Below are 23,152 nucleotides of genomic sequence, written 5' to 3' on the forward strand. Positions count from 1 at the left end.
GATTCAGTACCTTGTCCAGTGGAGACTATGTCCATGAGAGCCATGTGCCTGTTTGCATCCATTTTATCATAATTTTTTAATGCATTGATCTTAGACAAACTACTTGATATCTCTCTGCCTTGTATGTTATCTACACAATACAATGATAATAGAATCTAATCAATGGAGTTATTTTGAAGAGTAAAGTAAGACAAAAACTCATACGATTGTGTCTGACATAAATAAGGCTTCAAAAATTTAACTATTATTATTTTTACATAGATAATTATTTAAAAAGCATAATTGGTCAGTCAGCTCCTATAAACAATACCTTATTACAGCATTTCCATAAAATAGCATCTTTTACTTGGCACTAACCATTTTTTTATGTGTGTGTTTTCAAGAACCACTGACATGAGGGAATATCAGAGCAAGCAACTGGTTGCCATGTTTACAATACTCCAGGTTTATAGTAGTATTTAATGTAGGTAACCAAGTTGATTTGCCATTTGCAAATTCTATATATCCATTGGATAGCCAATAGACACATAGCTAATGTATGTCCTAAGGCAGTCCTGATTATATGACTTGATTTTTTAAACAAAAATAATTAAGGACAAATTTATATGATGTCACTAATTTACATTTCAGAATGGACAATGTGAAATAAATGTGTGCCTTTGTTTGTACTATAAGTTATTTCATTTGCTCTAGTTTGGAATTTATTCTCCTCGGATTGTCAGCTAGCATGTAAACAGAGAGACTGACTGCATTACAGAGATAGTATTGCAAGAATTTCCACAATCTGTTTCTTGACTCAGCAATAGAAGGTTTGCAAATTAGCATAATGGATGTGAGAAACTGAATCCCATTGGTAGCACTAGTATTTTTCAAACTATGTTTTTATTTTTTAATGGTTCCTAGAAACTCTACTGGAGAAGGCAATGGCATCCCACTCCAGTACTTTTGCCTGGAAAATCCCTTGGACGGAGGAGCCTGGTGGGCTGCAGTCCATGGGGTCGCTAGAGTCGGACATGACTGAGCGACTTCACTTTCACTTTTCACTTTCATGCATTGGAGAAGGAAATGGCAACCCACTCCAGTGTTCTTGCCTGGAGAATCCCAGGGACAGGGAAGCCTGGTGGGCTGCCGTCTCTGGGGTCGCACAGAGTTGGACACGACTGAAGCGACTTAGCAGCAGCAGCAGCAGAAACTTTACACTTCTACATGTGTATGTGTACTCAGTTGCTGAGTTGTGTCCAACTCAGCAATTCTATTGGAGAAGGCAATGGCAACCCACTCCAGTACTCTTGCCTGGGAAATCCCGTGGACAGAGGAGCCTGGTAGGCTGCAGTCCATGGGGTCTCGAAGAGTCAGACATGACTGAACGACTTCACTTTCACGCACTGGAGAAAGAAATGGCAACCCACTCCAGTATTCTTGCCTGGAGAATCCCAGGGACAGAGGAGCCTGGTGGGCTGCCATCTATGGGGTCGCACAATCGGACACGACTGACCTGACTTAGCAGCAGCAGCAGCAATTCTATGGAACGTAGCCCATCAGGCTCCTGTGCCCATGGAATTTTCTGGGCATGAATAGTGGAGTAAGTTGCCATTTCCTACTCCTGGGGAACTTCCTGACCCATGGACTGTACCCATATCTCTTGACTCTCTTGCATTGGCAGGCAGATTCTTTATGACTAGTGCCACCTACATGGTCAGGCATAAAAGTCAAGTGAACCCTGACCCTTATGCTAAAGGAGCATACTCTGGACTTAGTACCTAAAAGTTTTTGAGCTCAGTTACTAACTCAGGCAATTTTTGTCCCCCCTTGTTCTCCAGCCCAATCTTACGTACACCCTTTTATAATATACATCAAGTGACTATTTCAAAGATGTTCTTAGAATACCACAAGGAATAAGAGTTGAGATTTCATTCTAAATTACAGAAACAAATATCCGACAGTTTATACCTATCTAGTTATGAATGTCTGTAATGAAACAGAATGAGATCTGAAGTTTCTTTCCTTTTGAACTGATAATGAATTTAGTGGGAGTGGCAAACTCTAATCCACCTCTATAAATTGGCAGCTACAGATAAATTAGAGAATACTTATTTGTGTATGATTAACTTGGATAGGTCTGTTACATTAATTACTAAATATAATTAACAGCTCAACTTTTCTCCTAGAATTTTTATATCAATACTCACAATTAAAAGTTGTCAGCATATGTCCTAAGTTTTGATTAAGAAAATGTCATCGCCAAGTTTGCATGACTACATACTGAAGGGAATAAAATTAATAACTTGACTGTATTCTAGGTCCTTTAATTATATAATCTCATTTTATTTATTTTTTTCATTTTATTTTTATGTTAGATGAGTGTTATTTTTTTTTATTAATGAGGAAAATGGAATTGATGGATGTTTAGTATTTCCCAAGATCTTTGTTTATTACTGTTTGTTTCCTTTTTTATTTTACCTATTGTGAGTCTTTCTTATGGAGATATAAATAATTAAGTAATTCTTGAAGAGAAAACTTCCAGAAAATTTCCAAGCAGAATGCCTATGAAACTTATTTTTAAAAAGATATTTGAAAATTATGTACATTTGGTTTTCTATCAGGTTCACAATATATATCACTATCTTAATCACTAGCCACTTAGTTATATGATTTACTTAATGGTTTTTATTTTATACTTTTAGAATAGAGATTTCACCAAGAAGGAATTAGAAAGTTCTGACTACTATTCACCCATAAAAATAATGAAGTTTTTCCATGTGCAGCAACATGCATGGACTCGGAGGGCATTTTGCCAAGTGAAATAAGTCAGGCAGAGAAAGACAACTGTTGTATCATATCATTATATGCAGAATCTAAAAACAACAACAACAACAACAAATCAGTGACTATAACAAAAAAGAAGCAGACTTAAAGATATAGAGTCGAAACTAGTGGTTAGCAGTAGGGAGAGGAGAGGGGAGAGAGAATATAAGGGGTAGAAGATTAAGGGGTATATTATTAAGTATAAAATAAACTACAAGGATATATTTTACATGGGGTATATAACTAATATTGACTAAGAACTATAAATGAACTATAAACTTTAAAATTGTGAATCACTATATTATATACCTATAATTTATATAATATTGTACAGCAGGTATACTTCAATAAATTTTTAATGTCAGTTAAAACCACTGTGAGCTATTATTTCATACCTGTTTGACTATCATCAAAAGGATAAGAAGTAGCAAGTGTTTGTGAGAGTGTAAAGAAAAGGAAAATTTTTGCATTGTTTGGGTCAGTCGCTATAAAAAATATTATGAAGTTTCCTCAAAAAGATTAAAAGTAGAATTACCATATAATCCACCAATTCCATCTCTGGCTATTTGTCCAAAGAAAATTAAAAATACATCTCTATGTTCATTGCAGCATTGTTTATAATAGTCATGATATGGAAACAAATTGAGATCATCTATTTGAGTTCTGTTTAAGACAAATAGGGTGAAAATATTGAAATACTATATTTAAATACCTATAACTGAGGAATGATTGTGTAGCAGAAAAAAATGATAGAAATACAAATTTTAAAATATCAGAATAATTCAGTTGCTCAGTCATGTCCGACTCTGCGACCCCATGGACTGCAGCCTGTTAGACTTCCCTGTCCTTCACCAACTGATAGAGTTTGCTCAAACTCATGTCCATTGAGTCAATGATGCCATCCAGCCATCTCATCCTCTGTCATCCCTTTATCCTCCTGCCTTCAGTCTTTCCTAACATCAGGAAACTCATCTTTTCAATGAGTCAGTTCTTTGAAACACGTGGCCAAAGTATTGGAGTTTCAGCTTCAGCATCAGTCCTTCCAATGAATATTCAGGACTGATTTCCTTTAGGATTGACTGGTTTGATGATCTTGCAGTCCAAGGGACTCTTCAAGAGTCTTCTCCAACAGCACAGAATAATTAATAACACATCAGAATAATTAAAATATAAAAATGGGCAAAATACATGAAATCACATTTCACAGAATAGGATCATAAAAGGCATATAAATGATAAAAGACACAATCTAATGTTTTGGGGGAATGCAAAATAAAAACCACAATAACATAATATTCTCCTTCTTGGATTAATATTTTTTAGTCTGATAACAACCTCAATGATCAAGGATGCAGATCTAAGTACATTGTCATACAGTGCTGTTGAACATATATAGTGGCATTACTATTTGGAAAAGTACTGGGTATTAACAAAACATATGCATAGGGTATGTCTTAACATATATGTATATCAGAAGAAATGTACAGAGATAGTTGTTCAAATATTGTTGCTAATAGTCACAGAACAGAAATACTGTAAACGATCAACAAGAGTGAGATAGATGTACAACATATTGCTGGTGATTTAGTCACTTAGTTGTGTCCAACTCTTGTGACCCCACGGACTGTAGCCCACCAGGCTCCTCTGTCCATGGGATTCTCCAGGCAAGAATACCGGAGTGGGTTGCCATTTTCTTCTCCAGGGCATCTTCCTGATCCAGGCATTGAACCAAGGTCTCCTGCATTGCAGGCAGATTTTTTACCAACTGAGCAACGAGGGAAGCCCCATACCACATGTTATATTAATGTAGTTAACTACTGTGCAATACAACAGTAGAAAAGAAGGGACTGCCATGTGCATGTTTCAATGTGAATAAATCTCTAATTATGTTATTGCAAAGAAAGTGCAAGTCACAAAAATACAGTCATCCATTTTACATAAAATTTTTAAATAGGCAATTTTAACAACACAATATTTAGAGACATAGACATTATTAAGTCAAATCTATAAGGAAAAATAAGAACTATTTAAAAATCAGGATGGAGAGGATTGTATTTTGGGAGGGCCACAAAGTAGGGGAAATTTCCAGATATGAACAGTATATTTGTTTAGTCAGGTATTGGTTAAATAGGTGTTTGCTTTATTATACCTTCCATTTTTCAACATTTCTACTATATTCACTACTTGGAATATATGCTGTATTTCAAAATGTATTTCTAAATGTGTACTTCTTTAAATACAGCAATTTTCCTTTTAGGAATACTTCTAGTAATGTCAGTCATATGGGAAAGTACATATGTGTTTAATGATGTCTCCTGCTACACTATTTGCCATACTACATTTTTAAAGCAACATAATTATTTATCTTATGTGGATATTTAGTTAAATACGTACACAAACATACATACATACACAAACTGTAAGATGCCTGAACTTAAAGTATAAATTAAATCTATATAAAATAGAGTACATGACACATTTAAAAAATCAATTTTCAAAAGCAGGTAAAAATCTATAAGGAATCACTTAAAAATACTTATATATGGAATATATTATTATTTATTCATGGTTACTCTCTTCCTATGTTTAACACAATTCCCTTAAGGAAAACATAGTTCCTCACATCACCTGCGTGGCCCTGTCAAAGATTTGCTTTGGCCAATGAAATATTAATATAAGCAAATGTGACATAGTCCATGTCTAAGCAGGCAACTGAAATTGTGCTTTCACAGTTTGGCTCCACTGCTTTTCTTCACTTTCATAAGAGAATATGATGCTCTAAATAAGATCAACTTTTTTCTGTGTTCTGGAAGGAGAAGAAGGTGAGTTGACCTCAGGCAAGACATATCAACTCACCGGACATTCAGTCAACCAGCAGTTTTCAAGGAACAAGAGCAAGAAATGAATAGGTCTTGCTGTAAGTCTTTGAGATAATAGATTACCCGTTACTGTAGCAAGTAATGACTGAAACAATAGATTAAACAGTATAAAGATGATATATAAGTTTCCTGTTTTTCAGTGACTAAATCATGTCCAACTCTTTGAGACCCTATGGTCTGTACCACAACAGGCTCCTCTGTCCTCCACTGTCTCCCAGAGTTTGCTCAAATTCATGTCCATTGAGTTAATCATCCAACTATCTCATCCCCTGTCATCCCCTTCTCCTGCCTTCAATCTTTCCCAGCATCAGAGTATTTTCTAGAGTTGGTTCTTTGCATCAAGTAGTCAAAATATTGGAACTTCAGCTTCAGCATCAGTCCTTCCAATGAATGTTCAGGGTTGACTTCTTTTGGGATTGGCTGATTTAATCTCCTTGGGGTCCAAAAAACTTTCAAGAAACTTTTCCACCACCAAAATAATAAAGCATCAATTCTTCAGTGCTCAGTCTTCTTTATGGTTCAACTTTCACAACCATACATGAATACTGGAAAAAAAAACACATAGTTTTGACTATACAGGCTTTTCTTGGCAAAGTGATGTCTCTGCTTCTTAATAGATTGTCTAGGTTTGTCATAGTTTTCCTTCCAAGCAACAAGCATCTTTTAATTTCATGGCTGCAGTCACTGTCCATAGTGATTTTGGAGCCCAAGAAAATAACATCTGTCACTGCATGTAATTTTTCCCCTTCTATTTTTCATGAAATGATGGGACCGGATGACATGATCTTGGTTTTTGGCATGTTGAGTTTGAAGCAGGCTTTGTCACTCTTCTCCTTCACCCTCATCAAGAGGGCCTTTTGTTCCTCTTCACTTTCTGCCATTAGAGTGGTATCTACATAAATGAGGTCATTGATATTTCTCCTGGCAATCTTGGTTCTAGCTTGTGATTCATCCATCCTGGCGTTTCACATAAAGTACTCTGCATAGAAGTTAAACAAATAGGGTGACAATATGCAGCCTTGTCATACTCCTTTTCCAATTTTGAATCAGTCATTTGTTCCATGTCAGGTTCTAACTGTTGCTTCTGGACCTTCATACAGGTTTCTCAAGGGACAGTTAAGGTGGTCTGGTACTCATATCTCTTTAAGAATTTTCCAGAGTTTTTTTGTGATCCACACAGTGTTGGATAAGACTCTTGAGAATACCTTGGACAGCAAGGAGAGCCAACCAATCAATCATAAAGAAAAAAGTCCTGAATATTGGAAGGACTGATGGTGAAGCTGAAACTCTAATATTTTGGCCACCTGATGTGAAGAACCAACTCATTGGAAAAGACCCTGATGCTGGGAAAGACAGGAGAAGGGGATGGCATAGGATGAGATGGTTGGATGTCATCACTGACTCGATGGACTTGAGTTTGAGCAAGCTCTGGGAGTTGGTAATGGATAGGGAAGCTTGGTATGCTGTGGTCCATGGGGTTGCAAGGAGTTGGACATGACTGAGCGACTGACCTGAACACAGTCAAAGACCTTAGCATAGTCAATGAAGCAAAAGTAGATGTTTTTCTGGAATTCTCTTGTCTTTACCATTATCCAACAAATGTTGGCACTTTGATCTCTAGTCCCTTTATATTTTCTAAGCCCAGCTTGTACATTTGAAAGTTCTTGGCTCACATATTGCTGAAGCCTAGCTGGACAGATTTTAAGAACAACCTTGCTATCATGTGAAGTGACTGCACTTGTGCAATAGTCTGAACATTCTTTGGCATTGCCCTTCTTTGAGATTGGATGAAGACTGACATTTTCCAGTCCTGTGGCCACTGCTGAATTTTCCAAATCTGCCAGCATATTGAGTGAAGCACTTTCACAACATCATCTTTCAGGATTTAAAAGATTTCCAGTCCTGTGGCCACTGCTGAATTTTCCAAATCTGCTGGCATATTGAGTGCAGCACTTTCACAGCATCATCTTTCAGGATTTAAAATAGGTCAGTTGGAATTCTATTACCTCTGCTAGCTTTGTTCATAGTAATGCTTCCTAAGGCCCACTTGACCTCACACCCTAGAATGTCCGGCTCTAGGTCAGTGACCTCACCATTGTGGTTATCCAGGTCATTAAGATCTTTCTTCTATCAGTTCAGTTCAGTCAGTCATTTGTGTCTGACTCTTTGTGATCCTGGGGACTGCAGCACACCAGGCCTCCCTGTCCATCACCAACTCCTGGAGCTTGCTCAACTCATGTGCATCGAGTCAGTGATGACATCCAACCATCTCATCCTCTGCTGTCCCCTTCTTATCCTGTCTTCAATCTTTCCCAGCATCAGGATCTTTTCAAATGAGTCAGCTCTTCGCATCAGATAGCCAAAGTATTGGAGTTTCAGCTTCAGCATCAGTGCTTCCAATGAATATTCAGGGCTGATTTCCTTTAGGATTGACTGGTTTGATCTCCTTGTGTTCAAAGGACTCCCAAGAGTCTTCTCCATAACCACAGTTTAAAAAGCATCAATTCTTCAGCACTCAGATTTCTTTATCATCCAACTCCCACATCCATACATGACAACTGGAAAAACCATGGCTTTGACTAGATGGACTTTTGTTGGCAATGTCTCTGCTTTTTAATATGCTGTCTAGGTTTGTCATAACTTTTCTTCCAAGGAGCAAGTGTCTTTTATATCATCACTGGGATCACCATCTGCAGTGATTTTGGAACCCAAAAAATAAAATCTGTCACTGTTTCCCTATTTGCCATGAAGTAATGGGACTGGATACCCCACTCCAGTATTCTTGCCTGCAAAATCCCATGGATGGAGGAGCCTGGTAGGCTGCAGTCCATGGGGTCCCTAAGAGTCGGACATGACTGAGCGACTACACTTTCACTTTTCACTTTCATGCATTGGAGAAGGAAATGGCAACCCACTCCAGTGTTCTTGCCTGGAGAATCCCAGGAACGGCGGAGCCTGGTGGGCTGCCATCTATGGGGTTGCACAGAGTCGGACACGACTGAAGCGACTTAGCAGCAGCAGCAGCAGCCAGTGTTCTTGCCTGGAGAATCCCAGGGGTGGGGGAACCTGGTGGGCTGCCTTCCATGGGGTCCCACAGAGTCGGACATGACTGAAGTGACTTAGCAGCAGTAGCAGCAGCAATGGGACTGGATGCCATGATCTTTGGTTTTTGAATATTGAGTTTTAAGGCAGATTTTTCACTCTCCTCTTTCACTTTCATCAAGAGGCTCTTTAGTTCCTCTTCACTTTCTGCCCTAAGGGTGGTGTCATCTGTGAATCTGAAGTTATTGATATTTCTCCTGGCAATCTTGATTCCAGCTTGTGCTTCATCCAGACTGGCATTTCATATGATGTACTCTGCAAGTAAGTTAAATAAGCAGGGTGACAATATACAGCCTTGACATACTCCTTTCCCAATCTGGAAACAGTCCATTTTTCCATGTCTAGTTCTAACTGTTGCTTCTTGACCTGCATACAGATTTCTCAGGAGGAAGGTAAGGTGGTCTGGTATTCCAAACTCTTGAAGAATTTTCCATAGCTTGTTGTGACCTACACGTCAAAGGCTTTGGCATAATCAATAAAGCAAAGTAGATTTTTTTCTGGGATTCTCTTGCTTTTTCTATGATCCAATGGATGTTGGCAATTTGATCTCTGGTTCCTTTGCCTTTTCTAAATCCAGCTTAACCATCTATAAGTTCACAGTTCAAGTACTGTTGAAGCCTGGCTTGGAAAATTTTGAACATTATTTTGCTTGCCTGTGAGATGAGTGCAACTCTACAGTAGTTTGAACATTCTTTGGCATTGCCCTTCTTTGGGATTGGAATGAAAACTTCTTGCCACCTCTTCTTAATTGCTTCTGCTTCCATTAGATTCTCACCATTTCAGTCATTTATTGTGCCCATCCTTGTATGAAAGTTTCCCTTGATATCTCCATTTTTCATAATGAGATCTCTAGTCTTTCCCATTCTATTCTTTTCCTCTATTTCTTTGCATTGTTCATTTAAGAAGGCCTTTTTATCTCTCCTTGCTATTCTCTGGAACTCTGCATGCAGGTGGGTAAATATTTCACTTTCTCTCACCTTTCACTTCTCTTCTTAGCTATTTTTAAAGACTCCTTAGACAATCAGTTTGTTTTCCTTCTTGCATTTCTTTTTCTTTGAGAAATTTTTGGTCACTCCCTCCTGTACAAGGTTACAAACCTCAATCCATAGTTCTTCAGGAACTCGATCTAATCCTTTGAATCTATTTGTCACCTCCACTATATAATTATAAGGGATTTAATTTATGTCATATCTGAATGGCATTGTGGTTTTCCCTACTTACTTCAATTTAAGCCTGAATTTTGCAAAAAGGAGTTCATGATCTAAGCCACACTCAGGTCCAGTTCTTGGTTTTGCTGACTGTACACAGCCTCTGCATCATTGACTCCAAAGAACACAGTCAGTCTGATTAAGGTATAGACCATCCTATGACATCCAAGTATAGATCTCTTGGGATGTTGGAAAAAGGGTTTTTGCTGTGACCAGAGTATTCTCTTGACAAAACTCTTTGCAACCTCATGAACTGTAGCCTGCCAAGATCCTCTGTCCATTGGATTCTCCAGTCAAGACTACTGGAGTGGGCTGCTATTTCCTTCTCCAGGGGATCTTCCTGACCCAGGGATCAAACCCGGGTCTCCTATATTGCAGGCAGATTCTTCACTGTCTGAGCCACCAGGGAAGCCCCTCCAAAGCCAAACTTGTCTGTTATTCAAGGTAACTCTTGACTTCCTACTTTTGCATTCCAATCCCCTATGATGAAAAGGACATCATCTTTTTGGTATTAGTTCCAGACAATGTTGTAGGTCTTCATAGAACCCTTTAAATTCAGCTTCTTCAGCATCAGTGGATGCAGTGTAGACTTGGGTTGCTGATAAGTTGAATCATTTGCTTTGGAAAGGAACAGAGATCATTCTGTTGTTTTTTAGGCTGCATCCATACTGCATTTCAGACTCTTTTTGTTAACTTTGAGGGCTACTCCATTTCTTCTACAGGATTCTTGCCCACAGTAGCAGATATAATGATCATATGAAATAAATTTGCCCATCCCTGTGCATTTTAGTTCACTGATTCCTAAAATATCGATGTTCGCTCCTGCCTTCTTCTGCTTGACCATGTTCAGTTTACCTTGATTCATGGACATAACTTTCCAGGTTCCTAGGCAGTACTGTTCTTTATAGCATCAGACTTTACTTTCACCCCCAGACACATACACAACTGATCATCATTTCCTCTTTTGCCTAACCGCTTTATTCTTTCTGGAGCTATTCATAATTGCCGTCCTCTCTTCTCTATTAGCATATTGGACACCTTCTGACCTGGGACTCATCTTCCAGTGTCATATTTTTGTACCTTTTCATACTGTTCATAGGGTTCTTTAGAAAGAATACTGGAGTATGTTGCCATTTCCTCACCCAGTGGACCACGTTTTGTCTGACCTCTTCACTATGACCCATCAGTTTTGGGTGACCCTGCATGGCATGACTCATATTTAATAGCTTCATTGAGTTACACAAACTCCTTTGCCACAAAAATGCTGCAAATCATGAAGGAAATATATAGGTAGGCTGTTGCTGCTGCTAAGTTGCTTCAGTCGTGTCTGACTCTGTGCGACCCCATAGACGGCAGCCCACCAGGCTCCCCCGTCCCTGGGATTCTCCAGGCAAGAACACTGGAGTGGGTTGCCATTTCCTTCTCCAATACATGAAAGTGAAAAGTGAAAGTGAAGTCGCTCAGTCGTGTCCGACTCTGTGTGATCCCATGGACTGCAGCCTACCAGGCTCCTCCGTCCATGGGATTTTCCAGTCAAGAGTACTGGAGTGGGGTGCCATTGCCTTCTCCATATAGGTAGGCAGCCATTTTAAATAGAGGTGAATAGGAAAGATGTCTTTATTGTTATTATATTTATTTATGTATCAAGTATGTATCAGTGCTGCTGATATACACACACACATATATGTATATATAATATGTATTTTTCAAGTATTAGAATCAGATCAGTGCAATACATTGTATCTCCTTCTTGGGAATGGAATCAAAGATATGTGGTACAGGTTTGTGTGTGAAAAATAAGGATAAGCTGGTGATTACAATACTCTAAACTGCCAAATATCTTTAAAAGGATGTAGATCACTATAGACTGTTTGTCCATGTATCAAAATTCTGTTCATAAAGCTGAAATTGAGGATAAACTCTAGTTCGTCTATTTTACTCTGATTATATTCTGCCAAATACCAACTGTCCAACTGTGCTTTTGGACAAAGGACTTAGTTTATCATTCTTAAGTGATACACCAGATACATTCTATTACTATGGTCATATATGTATCATTTCATCCTACTAATTAATTTCTAGAAATATGAGAACCTTTTTTATGTATTTTGAAAAATAAGTAATTTTCCATAGTGATCCTCAATATGTATTTATCATGTTCAAGAAGTAAAATAGACATTCTAATTTTGCTATCTTACTTGCTCCCAAAAGGGCTTCCCTGGTGGGTCAGGCAGTAAAGAATCTGCCTGCAATGCGGGAGACCTAGGCTTGATCCCTGGCTGGGGAAGATTCCCTGAAGAAGGGAATGGCAACCCACTCCAGTATTGTTGCTGGAGAATTCCATGAATAGAGGAGCCCTTGGGTTAACAGTCCATGGGGTCACAAAGAGTCAGACACAACTGAGCGACTAACACTTTCACTTCACTTTTGCTTTCAACTAGTCTAAATATTTACTTCTTAAGGAGATCAGCCCTGGCATTTCTTTGGAAGGAATGATGCTGAAGCTGAAACTCCAGTACTTTGGCCACCTTGTGAGAAGAGTTGACTCATTGGAAAAGACTCTGATGCTGGGAGGGATTGGGGGCAGGAGGAGAAGGGGATGACAGAGGATGAGATGGCTGGATGGCATCACTGACTCAATGGACATGAGTCTGGGTGAACTCCGGGAGTTGGTGATGGACAGGGAGGCCTGGCATGCTGCGATTCATGGGGTCGCAAAGAGTCGGACACGACTGAGTGACTGATCTGATCTGATCTGATGCTTTGCTTCCTTTCCCCAAAGATTTTAGAATGCTCTCTTGCCTGGCTGGTAGAATAATCAACATGTTTCCATAGTATATTAAATCAAACAGGAAAATAAATTGGCATATTTGAACAAAATGCACACATACTGTTTAGGAAACTATACTGAGCAGAGAACACCATTTCCTGTTTTTTCCAGTCTACACACTTTCACATTTGTGACTTCCTTGTAGCATAAGAAGCTAGAAGTTGTTGAGATCCAGTATAGTATCAAACTTCTCTATTTTCAATTTCTAATACACATGTTTACTGTAATTTTTCTATAATATGTTTTATTTTATCTGAAATGTATTAATTACTGTAATTGTTAACAATTACCCACCAGGTAATTTTGGGAGCAATTAAGATAGCAAAATTAGAAATGTATTGTTAACTGTAACAATGAAAGCAGCAAGCATTGACTCCCCATCATTTCTCTAGTAAGAGAAAGCCCTGCATTTCTCTGTATCTTTCTAACTCTCAGATCACAAACAAGAGTTTTGGTTGTCCTCCAGATAGAGCAGTAAACTTCATGAAACATCAATTAATATCCTCACTCCAAGGAGACATATATAGTAAACTCCTATAAAATGTCAGCTTGATTCTGTTATATTAATACTATAATATATAAATAGGACTTTATATATCTCTTTTATGATTTGGAGAATATGATTTGACCATAATTTGAATTCTTCTGTGTATAATACAAAATATTTTATTGATTAATAAAATGTGATTATAGTGATGCTTATTAATGACAATTTGGTGACCACAATTGGACCTGAAAGTGTAGAACAAAAAACTGGGAATGCAATTTAACATCATCAAGCATCTATTATTTTCAACTATATGTGAGTGCTAACATCAAGTTTCTTTCTTTTTTTTTTTTTGTTTGCCTTTTTTTTTTTTAATGAGTATTTATTTGGTTGTTGCAAATTTTTGAATATTTTCTAGAATTTTAATAAAGCTGATTCTGATTATTTTTTGCCTGTATTTTCAGTTTCTCTGTAGAGGAATGGGTCTTTGGAGTTTCCTGCTCTATCATTTTTTTTTTTCTCTAATTTTATTTTATTTTTAAACTTTACATAATTGTATTAGTTTTGCCAAATATCAAAATGAATCCGCCACAGGTATACATGTGTTCCCCATCCCGAACCCTCCTCCCTCCTCCCTCCCCATACCATCCCTCTGGGCCGTCCCAGTGCACCAGCCCCAAGCATCCAGCATCATGCATCGAACCTGGACTGGCAACTCGTTTCCTACATGATATTTTACATGTTTCATTGCCATTCTCCCAAATCTTCCCACCCTCTCCCTCTCCCACAGAGTCCATAAGACTGTTCTATACAACATATACACAATGGAGTATTACTCAGCCATTAAAAAGAATACATTTGAATCAGTTCTAATGAGGTGGATGAAACTGGAGCCTATTATACAGAGTAAAGTAAGCCAGAAGGAAAAACATAAATACAGTATACTAACGCATATATATGGAATTTAGAAAGATGGTAACAATAACATCAAGTTTCTATCCTTTAGGAGCTCATTTAGATTTATTAATTGATCTCTATGCATGTTCTTTCTGAGCCCAAGATATTCCTGACTAGGGCTTCTATATTCTTACAGTCTGTGGCAAAAGACTAGGTTTGGATTTTCTTTCTTCCTCCCTTCCTTTTTTCCTACCTCTCTCCCCTCTCCTTCCTTCCCCTCTTTTCAACTTACAATTCACTGCAAACTGATACTATTTTAAAATACAGAAAAGAGAAATTATCAGGAAATAAAAAAATATATATCATTTACAACTTCAGTTTCTATTCATTTCAAAAAGAATAAATTTTTTTCAATAAATATAGCAGAAACAGAATACAGGATAAAGCAAATAATTTAAGAATAATACATGTTTTGTATTGAAATATATGTGTAGATAATTAATATACAGCTGTATTGTCCAATGCAGAGACAGAAATATTCTGTATCTGTGGTGATCAGTACAGCAGCTGCTAGCCACATGTAATTATTAAACACTTAAAATATGACCGGCATGACTAAGAAGCTGAATTAAAAAAATAAATTAATATGGTCAGTGTGGCTAGACACTAACAGAATTGAAAATCACTATTAAACATGTAGTTTTGCCATTTCTCAGTTCTGACCAAATATTTCTGAGCAAAATAACTATTCTGCCTTTTGAACACATATACTTTCAAAAAGCATGAAATATATTTTTAATTAAAAATTAAACTATTGCTGAAAAATTCTCACCAACATCTGAGCTTTTAGCAAGGTGCAATCATTTTGCAATCAGTTCAATTCAGTTGCTCAGTTGTGTCCTGCTGTTTGTGATGCCATGCATTGCAGCACACTAGGCTTCCCCTGTCCATCACCAACTCCTGTAGCTTGCTCAAACTCATGTCCATTGAGTTGGTGATGCCATCTAATCATCTCATCCTCTGCTGTCCCCTTCTCCTCCTGCCTTCAGTCTTTCCTGGCATTAGGGTCTTTCCCATTGAGTCAGTTCTTCACATCAGGTGGCCAAAATATTGGAGCTTCAGCTTCAGCACTTCCAATGAATATTCAGGACTGATTTCCTTTAGCATTGACTGGTTTGATGTCCTTGCAGTCTATTTTGCAATAGTGACATTAAAGACCACAGATACCATGTCAAATATTATTATAATGAAAAAATATTAAATATTGCAAGAATCCCCAAAATGTGACACAGAGACACAAAATGAGTTAATGCTGGTGGAAAATTGTGCCAACAGGCTTGTTTGATGCATGGTTGCCTCAAACAGTTCCATTTGTGAAAAAATGCAGGATCTGTGAAGCACGATGAAGGAAAGCCCAGTAAAACAAAATGTGCCTATAATTAAAGTCCTTACATGTTTTCTTGGGTTTTGTATCTTGTGTGCATATTTAAAACAAAGTTCTTACTCAATGCTTTTTGTCAAACAGATCCCATTAGACCATGTTTGTTTTTCTCAAATGTGTTTTTCCCCTCTGAGATCTCTTCACAAGCCTGGGCACCAAATAGCACTTCTTGATGAGACACTAAAAATATGTTATGAGAGAATTTTCAAACACATATTGTGAATTGACCCCTCTGGCACTCATGATGTCTCTCATTATGGGCAGCAAAACATTGCTGTCTTACACGTGGCTGCATAATTCCTTCACTTTGATAAAACTCTATCAGGAAATATCATTGCCCAATTTTGTTGATCATTGAGCATGTTTCATTAATTGCAACTTTATGCATTTTCTACTGGGTTTTCTGTAAACAGGTTTTACTGTCCTTTGCCACATCTGGCCTTGTCTCTAGACTCTACTGCAGTGAGCATGCATGGAAATCACCTGGGGTGGAGGGACTTGTGGGAACACGGGCTGTGGGATCCACCCACATAGTTTCTGATTAATAGGTTTGGAGCAGGGCTGAGTATTTACATTTCCTAACAGGTTCCCATGGAGAAGGCAATGGCACCCCACTCCAGTACTCTTGCCTGGAGAGTCCCATGGATGGAGGAGCCTAGTGGGCTGCAGTCCATGGGGTTGCTAGGAGTTGGACACGACTGAGAGACTTCACTTTCACTTTTCACTTTCATGCATTGGAGAAGGAAATGGCAACCCACTCCAGTGTTCTTGCCTGGAGAATTCCAGGGACGGGGGAGCCTGGTGGCTGCCGTCTATGGGGTCGCACAGAGTCGGACATGACTGAAGTGACTTAGCATAGCATAGCATAGCAACAGGTTCCCAGGTGATGCTGATACCACTGATCTGGGACCTCACTTTGAGACTCGGGGCTCTCCCAGCATGCCTCCTGCCTCATATTGCTTGCCAGTTTTCACAGCTAGAGTCACTTAACTCACAAGTTGATTTTGCTCCGTGTAGGGAGGAGGAATACAGGTCTTTCACTGGTTAAATAGGAGGTAACTTTACAACAGATTTGATGCAGGTAGCAGAGCTGAGCCTTTACTGCATTTTCCAGCTCCTGGATTCCTGGATTAGCCTTCCTGGATTCCTCACTGGACATGCTATATCTTCTGGGACTAGGACACTGGGATTTCCCTTGCTCAGTTCATGCTGGAAGCTGAAGATGAACAGGTAAGTTCACTTCCCACCTCTGGAAATCTACCTGGTTGCCTTTGGACACTAGTGACCCTACAGTCCGTGCTTTTTGATTTGCCTGCACTGATTTCTATTGTTTATTGTTAAGACTTTGAAATTTGCCTTTTTTGTGCTATTGAGTGTCCAGGGTCTGGCATTCCCTGGCCTGATTTCACATACCTCGGACTACCTTCTCTGCTTTTCAAATATGGAGCATTCATTCAGTTGAACAACTGTTGTTACTATTTCTATGATTACTGCCCTTTTCTTTCCCTCTCTTGATTTCAATATGTTTCCAGACCCATCCACCGTAGGCTCCATCTCCCACATGCTCTGAGACTCGGTGTTGGGTCTTTTTCCTCTATGAATAATTACTTTTTGGGGTAAGATCATGCAACTTGTCCAGAAAGTTCTAACACCAGCTATATGCATAACTTAGGTCTAAGTAAGTTAACTATATTTCTTCCTTTATAAGCCTGTGACAAGGAGGTCTATGGGATTGGTATGCACAGTATAATCTGAGGATCAGTAGTTTCAGCGTATTAGGGAAGCTGGTTGGAAATGCAAAGCCTCAGGCCTCATGTCAGTTGTTAGAATCCACATTGTTTAAAAAAAAAAAAAGTCCTAGGTGATTTTCATGCACAGTGTAAAGAACTGATGTATGGTAATACATACATGCCTATCTTATGAACTGTTCACACCTGAGTCTAATCGTGATTCTCAGCCTTACCAATAACTACTTTTTCCAACTTTATCACCACTAATGTAGTGTCCCTGGGTCGGGAAGATCCCCTGGAGAAGGAAATGGCAACCCACTCCTATATTTTGGCCTGGAGAATTCCATGGACAGAGGAACCTGGCAGGCTACAGTTCATGGGATCACAGTCGGACACGACTGAGTGATTAACACACAATGTAGTGTTACAAACCTGTGTTGGGTGAGTTGCCCACTGACCATGTGAACTATGACCAACAACCTGTGATTCTGCAGGATCCCAGAGTGTCTATGTGTACTTGCCACATTTGTGGTTTATTGGCATATCTCTTGCACAAGGGCTTTTCAATTACATCAGCATACCAAAGGGATTTTTATTCATGCTTTTGGCCATGATCTGATGTGAGCTTGGATGATAGTCTGAGGGTCCAGGGTGGATAAGTACCACTCTCCCCAAGAGATTCTCCAAGACCAGCAGGTGGGTTAATCCCAGGCTCATATGAAGTCACTGCTTTTGCCCAGGGTTCCAGTGCATGTGAGATCCTGCTGCATCCTCCAAAAGCAGAGTCTCTGTTTCCTCCCATCCTGGGGAGCTCCTGCAATCAAGCCCCACTGGCCTTCAAAGCCAAATACCCTGGGGCTCTTACCCTGCTGAGAAGCATGATGTGGGGCTCAGAGGAGGATTTCTGTAATATAATGTTCTCCATTTTGTGGGTTGCCTGTTCGGATGGTATGGGGCTTGATTATGTCGTGACTGTGATCCTCCTACCATCTTGCGGTTTCCTCTTTGCATCTTTGAACATAGCAAATATCATTTGGTAACCCCCAATAAATTAAAATAATCTTATTTTATTTTGGCTGTGATGAGTCTTTTGTTACTATGCGCAGGGGCTACTCTCTCATGGTGGCAGTGCTCAGGCTTCTCATTGCAGAGGCTTCTCTTGTTGTGGAGCACAGGCTCTAGGCATGTAGACTTCAGCAGTTATGACATATGTGGGCTCAGTGGTTTCAACTCATGGGCTCTAGGGTGTGGACTCAGTGGTTGTGGCACATGGGCTTAGTTGCCTCGTGGCATGTGGTATCTTTCTTGACAGGGAATCAACCCAGTGTCCCCTGCATTGCAGGGCAGATTCTTAACCACCGGACCACCAGGGAAGCCTAGTTCCAATCTTTTTTAGTGGATGATTGTTCAGCAGTAAGTTGTGATTTTGGTGTTTTCACGAGAGGAGGTGAGCTCAAGGTCCTTCGACTCTGCCATCTCGTCCCTCTGGGACCCACATTTTTTTTTCCCCTTAGGTTTCTTGTAGTGCTTCTGGGAAAGTCTGAAGCAGACTGGATGACCTTGGCTTCTGGGTTCTGACAGTGCAGTTCCAGGGATTCCAGGGCAGCTTGTGTTCCAGTGGTCTTGGTAGTCCAGTGCTCATGGGCACTGGAATCGGTGGCAAAGTTGGAACACTCCAGATTCTCTGTAGTTTTCAGTGTCAGTAGAAAATGGATGACCTAAGGTATTTAGATTCCAGGGTTCTGTTTTTTTTTTTTTTCAGCTTTCCCAGGAATTATAAATTGAAGTCTGAGAAAACAAACTCAACATCCAAAGAAATACATAGAGAAAGGTCCAAACAAAGGAACTTATGTCCTCATAGAGTTTGGGGGGGGGGGTGGGTAGCAAAAGGCATGTGGTAGTGTTCTGCTTCCCAAACCTGGAAACTCTTTGAACTCTGTCCTTCTGTGTTTCTACAGAGGCTTCATTGCACAGTCATGTTTGATTAAATCATTGGCCATTGGCTTAGATTCCAAAACATCAGATCAGATCAGATCAGATCAGTCGCTCAGTTGTGTCCGACTCTTTGTGACCCCATGAATCGCACGCAGCATGCCAGGCCTCCCTGTCCATCACCAACTCCCGGAGTTCACCCAGACTCACGTCCATCGAGTCAGTGATGCCATCCATCCATCTCATCCTCTGTCGTCCCCTTCTCCTCTTGCCCCCAATCCCTCCCAGCATCAGAGTCTTTTCCAGTGAGTCAACTCTTCTCATGATATGGCCAAAGTACTGGAGTTTCAGCTTTAGCATCATTCCTTCCAAAGAAATCCCAGGGCTGATCTCCTTCAGAATGGACTGGTTGGATCTCCTTGCAGTCCAGGGGACTCTCAAGACTCCTCTCCAACACCATAGTGCAAAAGCATCAATTCTTCAGCGCTCAGCCTTCTTCACAGTCCAACTCTCATATCCATACATGACCACAGGAAAAACCATAACCTTGACTAGGCGAATCTTTGTTGGCAAAGTAATGTCTCTGTTTTTGAATATGCTATCTAGGTTGGTCATAACTTTCCTTCCAAGGAGTAAGCGTCTTTTAATTTCATGGCTGCAGTCACCATCTGCAGTGATTTTGGAGCCCAAAAAAATAAAGTCTGACACTGTTTCCACTGTTTCCCCATCTATTTCCCATGAAGTGATGGGACCGAATGCCATGATCTTCGTTTTCTGAAGGTTGAGCTTTAAGCCAACTTTTTCACTCTCCACTTTCACTTTCATCAAGAGGCTTTTGAGTTCCTCTTCACTTTCTGCCATAAGGGTGGTGTCATCTGCATATCTGAGGTGATTGATATTTCTCCTGGCAATCTTGATTCCAGCTTGTGTTTCTTCCAGTCCAGCATTTCTCATGATGTACTCTGCATAGAAGTTAAATAAGCAGGGTGACAATATACAGCTTTGACGTACTCCGTTTCCTATTTGGAACCAGTTTGTTTTTCCATGTCCAATTCTAACTGTCGCTTCCTGACCTGCATACAGATTTCTCAAGAGGCAGATCAGGTGGTCTAGTATTCGCATCTCTTTCAGAATTTTCCACAGTTTATTGTGATCCACACAGTCAAAGGGTTTGGCATAGTCAATAAAGCAGAAATAGATGTTTTTCTGGAACTGTCTTGCTTTTTCCATGATCCAGAGGATGTTGGCAATTTGATCTCTGGTTCCTCTGCCTTTTCTAAAACCAGCTTGAACATCAGGAAGTTCATGGTTCACATATTGCTGAAGCCTGGCTTGGAGAATTTTGAGCATTACTTTACTAGCGTGTGAGATGAGTGCAATTGTGCAGTAGTTTGAGCATTCTTTGGCATTGCCTTTCCTTGGGATTGGAATGAAAACTGACCTTCTCCAGTCCTTCAAAATTTTAATATGCCAAGTGAAATTATTAATATTTAAAATTTATTTAATCACACTTGGATTAATATCAGTGGTATTTGTGGGAAATTGTTTATATCTAAACTCCTTTATTGTTAAAAACACTCATGTAAAGAAAGCTATTACTAAGGTGTCTTGAAAGAAGAGATTTAAAAGAAATTGCAACAGGCTCAAGATACTCACTTTTAACTTCTATCTAGAATGGGCCAAGTGATATTATATTCTCAAATTTATTTTCAGTCTTTCAGCAATAGCCTCATCTGATAATTTATTCCTATAAAATAGAGATTCTTTATCTTAGCACTCTGACATATTTGACCAGTAATTCTTTCTTCTGGGAGTTGTTCTACTTGTAGAATATTTAGCATATTCCTAGCCTCTACTCAGTAGCATCCTCCCAAATTATGAGAACCAAAATTGTCTCCAGACATCCCTAAATGCAATCTGTGGGAAAATCACCCCTAGTTGGATTAATAAATCCATATTTTAACATATTTGGATTTATAAATAAATCCAAAAATTAACATATTTAAATATATATTTAAATTTAATTACATTTTATTATAAAAATTAGATTTCTGAATTCATTCTTGAACATTCTTTTGAAAATAGGTGTCAAATATTCTATAACATATATGAAATCAAAGACTTTTTTTTTTACAAATATGCAGTATCAAATCACTTTATTAATAAATAACTGTCAAATTATTAAATGCCATGCAAATTTGCAGAAACTGTATTCTTCCAACCTTCTTTTATTAGTAGTACCTTTAAATAATCAAATTTCCACAAACTCAGGTTATAGTTGGCAAACTAACTTTAAGCATCATCCTTTATATGTATTCCAACTGTAGAGGACTGGTACATAGGTTTTACCACATTTGACTCACCACAGGAAATTGACAACACCCCAGTTTGTCTTTAGGCTGTTTAATAAGATTAATCCACTTTTCATTTTCTAGAACCCCTCATATCCAATGACAACTTTCTCTTTTCAATACCAGTCACCCACACATCACAAGCAATGGTACCAATCTTAAATCACAAATTTAAGGGTTAAACATTTTCATCACAATTACCCTAAATTAAAGGTTACTTGGATAAATTGCCTTATTAATCAATATTTTAACTTTATCAAGACCTCTGATTAGTTGTTTCTTTCTATTTTCCACTATCAATCAGAACGCCTTCTTCCTTGCCTAGTTTAGATTTAATAATCTATTACTGTAAACAATGCCTTGCAAAAAGTCTCAGCTCCCTTTCTTATATTTTCAGTTCAGTTCAGTCACTCAGTCATGTCTGACTCTTTGAGACCCCATGAATGGCAGTACGCCAGGCCTCCCTGTCCATCACCAACTCTGGGAGTTCACCCAAACCCATGTCCATTGAGTTGGTGATGCCATCCAACCATCTCATCCTTTGTAGTCCCCTTCTCCTACTGCCCTCAATCTTTCCCAACATCAGGATCTTTTCAGATGAGTCAGCTCTTTGCATCAGGTTGCCAAAGTATCCGAGTTTCTTATATTTTACTTCTATGTATTTATCTGAAAAATTCAAAACTGGGTAAACTTTACCAGGACTTCAGAGTTTATTGAGAAAATAGACCCATTAAAAATAAATCCTTAATTTTCCCAGTTCTACAGATATAAAGTGATCTGTTCCATTATCTTTTTTACTGTCTCATTACAAATCTCCTTCCTCTTTTTTAAGGCCATTCATTTCATGTGTGCTCTCAGTTCCCATCCTGCTTACTTTTTCAAGTCTCAGCTCCTCTACATTATTATTGCACTGCCTTTCCACCTCTGCTGAACCATTCTAATTAAGTCTTAGATGTGAAAGTGTGTATTTTTAAAAAAATATTTTTCATGATCCTTAATTCTTTCTGCAGCTATCAGCTTAAATCTCTGCATCCCTTCATAAAGGAAAGATTCTTGACAAAGTTGTCTAAAATTTATTTAATTTCTTGCCATCCATTCTTTCTTAAGTACTCTCACATGCATTTTGTCATCCAAAATGAGTGTATTTATTTTAAGGTAAGTGATGATTCTTGTCACTGAATTTGATGGTGAATGTTTATCTTTTGTGTTAAAAGCTATGTCTACAGCAATGAAAAATTACACATCATTTCCTTTATGATACACTATTTCATTTTGGTATTCATGATACCATTTGTCTGCCTCTTTTATATATCCTTGTTAGTTGCATTATCTAACTTATAAATATTAAATTTTTGACTACATAAATCCTTAATCTAATATACTCTGTAATATGCTTTCCATTTTATTGTGTCACAATTCATAATTTTATTAATAACTTTTCATTGTCATTCTCCCTTATAAATCATAAATTTCACAAAGAGGGAAGACTTT

The sequence above is a fragment of the Bos taurus genome, chromosome 14 (genome assembly GCF_002263795.3).
Source record: "Bos taurus isolate L1 Dominette 01449 registration number 42190680 breed Hereford chromosome 14, ARS-UCD2.0, whole genome shotgun sequence".
Taxonomy (NCBI): domain Eukaryota; kingdom Metazoa; phylum Chordata; class Mammalia; order Artiodactyla; family Bovidae; genus Bos; species Bos taurus.